Source organism: Hemibagrus wyckioides, linkage group LG03 (genome assembly GCF_019097595.1).
Source record: "Hemibagrus wyckioides isolate EC202008001 linkage group LG03, SWU_Hwy_1.0, whole genome shotgun sequence".
NCBI lineage: Eukaryota > Metazoa > Chordata > Actinopteri > Siluriformes > Bagridae > Hemibagrus > Hemibagrus wyckioides.
Genome location: NC_080712.1, coordinates 18655765 through 18661764, shown reverse-complemented (window position 1 = coordinate 18661764; position 6000 = coordinate 18655765).

The following is a 6000-nucleotide window of genomic DNA, read 5'->3' as shown; positions in this document are numbered from 1 at the left end:
TGTCCTACATCTCATTATATATGTATTTGTGTGTGTAAAATATGTATGTGTATATGTGTATATATATATATATATTATGTATGTATGTGTGTGTGTGTGTATATGTATATATATGTGTATATATATTGTGTATGTGTGTATGTATGTATATGTATACATACATACACTACTCACAAAAAGTTAAGGATATTCGGCTTTCGGGTGAAATTTCAGGATGCACCTAAAATGCACTATAACCTTTACAGGTGAACTTAATTTGACCTTCTACATTTTGCATAACCTGCTGTTCTCTAACAAGGTGCTTAACAGCAAAATTCACAACTGGTGTTTTATCCATGAATCGACCAATAAATTTTCTGGTTCAATTAGAATTGGTATTTAAACAGTCCTCTTCATCATGTTGTTCACATTTTGTCATCATGAGTCCAAGACGACACCTAACAATTGATCAACAGTACCTCGCTATTGCGAGGCTTCAAACAGGATGTTCTCAGAGGGAAGTGGCCACTGAGCTTAGAGTGTCACAGAGTATCATCAGCAGGTTGCGACAGAGATACAGAGAGACTGGAAGAGTCACAGAAAGGTATAGAAGTGAACGTCCTTTGGCCACATCCCACGTTGATGACCGCTTCATTGTGAACAGTGCCCTGTGGAACCGGATGATGAATGCCACTCAACTCCAGGCACAGTTAAGGGAGGTGAGAGGCACCCAAGTGTCACGTCAGACCATTCAAAACCGTTTACATCAGCATGGTCTGCGTGCTAGACGACCTGCAAGGGTACCTGACCACACCACCAGGCCAGGGAGCATTTACCGTGGACGAGGGACCAGTGGGCCTCAGTGCTGTTCTCTGATGAAAATCGATTCACGTTGAGCAGAAATGATGGCCACCAACAATGTTGGAGATGTCAAGGAGAGCGCTATGCATCAGCCACTGTTGACAACAGATGAGCCTTTGGTGGTGGTGGTGTTACAGTTTGGGCAGGTGTGTCTACTCAATACAGAACTGCCCTACATCTTGTGAATGGTACAGTGACAAGCCAATACTACCTGAATAACATCATTAATCTAGTCATTGTGCCCCTGCATGAAAAACACAGGCCTAATGTCATCTTCATGGACGACAATGCTCCAGCTCATCGAGGTCACATCATTAGGGAACGGCTGCTGAAGGCTGGGGTACCTCAAATGGAGTGGCCTGCACTTTCTCCAGACCTGAATCCCATAGAAAACCTATGGGATCAGCTGAGTCACCGTGTAGAGGCTCGTAACCCTGCACCCCAGAACCTCAATGACCTGAGGGCCGCCCTCAGGTGGAATGCCATGCCTCAGCAGACAATAAGTCGACTCGTGAACAGCATGAGACGTCGTTGTCAAGCTGTAATTGATGGTCAAGGGCACATGACAAATTATTGAGACATTGACATTTTTTTTGTTGTGGTATACCCACCACTGTTGTTTCAATAAATTGTTTGAGATGAGGAAATCACCATTGCATGCTTCTACTTAAATGCCCTACTTTAATGATATATCACTGTAGCATGAACTTTTTACATTTTCCATAAATTTCACCCAAAAGCAAATATCCTTACACACACACACATATATATATATATATATATATATATATATATATATATATATATATATATATATATAATGTGTGTGTGTGTGTGTATGTGTATACTGTATGTATATAAATGTAATTTTATTGTTTGTTTTTTTTTGTTTTTTTTTTTACATATAAGCATAGGAGGTGATGGTCAACATTAACAGCAGTGATTGATGTTGATATTGATTGTACAACAGTCACCTTTGTACTGGGAAAATATAATGGTTATTTGTATACCAAAAAATTTTTTTATTGGTAATAGAATGTAACCATTATATTTTCCCAGTACAAAGGTGACTATTGTACAATCAATATCAACATCAATCAATGCTGTTAATGTTGACCATCACCTCCTCATATGCTTATATGTATAAATATAAATATAAATGTATACAATAAAATTACATTTATATATATATATATTTATATACATATATATAATTTCTAAAAACCATTATATTTTTAAAGTTACATTCTACATATATATAAATATATATATATATATATATATATATATATATATATATATATATTCTGTTTTGGTTCAGTCACATGGCAAAAGTCACCAGAGTTACCAGCAATGCATTCTCTATTCTTGATTTTTTCCTAAAACTTCATTTGCATTGTTTATTTCAGAACGGAAGTACTAGAGACAGGATTTTTTTGGCTGCGGTCACTTGTGTTGCCCTGGTAGTCACCAGGGGGAGTAGTTGCTCATCTGTAAGCATTTTTTTTTTTTTTAAATGTCAGAATATAGACATCCTTGCATTAATGTTTAGTCTGTTTCTACAGGCACAGCTATTTTGGCCTGAGAGATTTCTGCTCAGTTCTAATCACAGATGTTCATGTTCATTTGGAGAAGATGCTTCTCTGTCATCAGTGATATATAAAAGGATGCTTTGGTAGGCCACTGGAATGTTTTAAAAGGAATACCGGCAGCTCAAGTGTGTGTGTGTGTGTGTGTGTGTGTGTGAGAGAGAGAGAGAGTTAGAGAGAGAAATGTAACTGTGGGAAAAATAATGCTCAAAGTCAGACTTCTAACTTGAGAAATGGACTCCATTGGCCTCTAACTGGGGAAATGGATAGAGCCACCAACGTCTCTATGTACATGTGAGCATGACCACCAGACTGCTATTATGGCTTGGGGCCAGTGGTTTGTGGCTCTGGTTTATTGTTTAAAAAAAAAAGATAACAAAGTGGAAGATGTGAGGTAGGTTTGGCCTGGGATAAACCTCAAAATTTCCACTGAAGCTCCTGTAGTTATTATATATGTGTGTGTGGTCTCTCAAAGGACTGTGAGAAAATTTAAAATGAACTTCTGTCCCTTTTATATGCTAAATATACACTCACTGTCCACTTTATTAGCAACACCCATGCAACTACAAACTTCATGTAGTTATCTAATCAGCCAATAATGTGGCAGCAGCACAATACAAGCAAAAAAAAATTTTTAATCATGCAGATACAGATAATAGTTCAATTAGGTCAACTACCAGAATGTGGAAAAAATTGTCAATTTAACTGTGGCATAGATGTTCATACTATATGGGCTGGTTTGAGTACTTCAGAACGTGCTGACATTCACACAAAACAGAGTCTCTAGAGTTTACACAGAATGGACCTTAAAACAATAAACATTGAGTGAACAGCAGTTCTGTGGTTGGAAACGCCTTGCTGATAAGAGAGATCAGAGTAAAATGGCCAGTTTGGTTTGAGCTACCATGAAGGATATAGTAACTCATATTCACTCTTTACTACCATAGTTAGCAGAAAAGCATTTTAGCATGCATAAAACATTGAATCTTAATATGCATCGGCTACAACAGCCAAAGACTGCATCAGGTTCCGTGCAGGTTCTGCATTGTTCTGCTGCCACATGATTGGCTGATTAGATAACTGCATGAATGTGCAGCTGTACAGATGATAAAGTGGAATCTGAGTGCATTCATCTATGTGTAATTGCACCAAGTCAAGTCAAGTCAAGAACCTTTTATTGTCATTTCAACCACATATAGCTGATGCAGTACACAGTGAAATGAAACAACTTTTCTCCAGGAGCCTGGTGCTACATAATACAACACAGAGCTAAGGACTGAAAGTAAGTTAGTAAGTAACAGACAACACAAATTAAAACAGTTCAGAAAATACACAAAATAGTGTACCAGTATACATTCTTTAGCATTCGGTATACATGCTATAGTGCAATGTGCAAAATAGGAGAACTGTAAACAGAGAGGGTTCTTGTAAACATATACACTTCTCTATAGCAGCAGTTGATGGCAGTTTGATATGTGTGCAAAAACAGCAACAGCAGCAACTGAGTAAATGTGCAAAAAACAGCATTTAAATAGTTATAATATGGATATGGATAAATATTGAATTGAACTGGGTGTTTGAGTATGTGATTGAGTTTCACCTCCTTCAATCATTAGGTATCTGCTCCAAAAGGATATCCTGATACATGATTTTTCTATTCTCAGAGAAAATGACTCATTCCTTCATTCATTCATTCAATCATTCAGCTTTATCTTGGTCAGGACTGCGGCAGATCTAGAGCCTAACCCAGGATCCCTGAACATGCTGTGGCAATACACTTTAGATGAGACATCACACACACACATACATTCAAAACTCATTTACATCTATAGGCAGTTAGAGTTGCCGATCCACCTGCTGGGAATGCTTTGTGAGCTGGGAGGAAACCTCCATAGACAGTAGGGGAACATAAAGCATTTATGATCATGATAATTGAATCAATGTGCAACTATGAGACTACTCACTAGAAAGCCAAATATCTAGCTATTTGCTTTCAAGGCTTCTCAATATTACCATCATGCTAGGCCAGTGATTTTCAACCACTGTGCTGAGGCACACAAGTGTGTTGTAGGAAATTATCCAATTACAATTAATTGGTGCAAAAAAATTATTATTTAGTCACTACAAATAATTTGCCATTGTTGAACTCCTGTGCATGCAATGTGGTGACTGGTAGAGTAAAGAAAACACTCCTCCACATTAGTAGGTAGCGCAATAATAACCTTCTTGACAATAGAATCTAAAAGACTTTAATAAAAAACCACAATAGTGAATGGGAGAGCCCAGGTTTCACACTGAGAGAGTATAAACAATTGAGAGATACATTTTTTCATTATATATACTGTTTTAGGCCACAGTGTGTCATTTTGAACACATTTTAAAATCTTTGGTTGGTGGTGTGCCGTGGGATTTTTTTTTAAATGTAAAAAAATGTGCCAAACATCATAAAATGTTGAAAAACACCGTGATAGGCAACGCAAAATACAATGTCTGATATATATAGTTACTTGTTATAGTCATCCTTTTTAATGTATGAACAGATTTGACACAAGCTTTGCTGGGGCAATAGCACATGAATCATTCTAGTACACCTACAGACAGTAGACACAAGCTTCGCTGTAACAGAAATGTTAAAAATCTCAGAGATTAAATATTTAGAATTGTAGGAGGTGCTGGCCAATTCCTGGTGTCTCAAGGCCAATCCTTGAGGGTTGATACCATACTTAGAGGTCTAAAAGCTAAGCATGTGATGTTTAAGCACAGTACTGTTGTTTGTAAGTAAGAAGCAAGTACAAAATTTTTTTATAGTAGACTAATGTACTATGCAATTTGTTTTAATTATATGTTCAAATGTTACAAATTTAATAAACGTGTGTGTGTGTGTACATGCCTATGTATTTTTTTCACTCAGTGTGATGCTCTAATGCTTCATGCAGTTGCAATCATACTATGAAAGGTTTAAAACAAAATTATTAATAATCATTATATATATATATATATATATATATATATATATATATATATGTATATATATATATATATGTATATATATATGTTTGTCTTAAACCTTTCTTTTTGTCTTAAACCCTTCATTTACATTAAGATTGCTAATTTAGGATCACTCAAGCAAAATTTGTCAGCGTAATAGTGACGTCTGTGTGACATCTGTGCATATGCATAATGACCACATGCATACTTTCAAGCTCTTCAGGATGGGAAAGCTCTGTAATTTATTTACATTGTAATTTGAAAAAGCATTAATTTCATGAGGAAACCACCAATGTGTTGTGACAGCCTTAGTCTGAACAACTGTGTGTGTGTGTGTGTTTTGGGATGTGGTGGAGAAAGCCCTTCAATTTCTGGGCCCCCACCCCTTTCAACCTCCACCACCACTTTCTCTTAACACCAATAATGTTCTGAGCCAAGAACCGTAAGATTATAGCAGCCTTAAATGTGAGTTATGACAATGTAAAGGAGATAGGACTGTCAATGTTAATAGCAGATAATGTCGGGATAATTTGGGGATAATCATTTTATTTTAATAAGCTTTCACTGATCACATCTTGACATA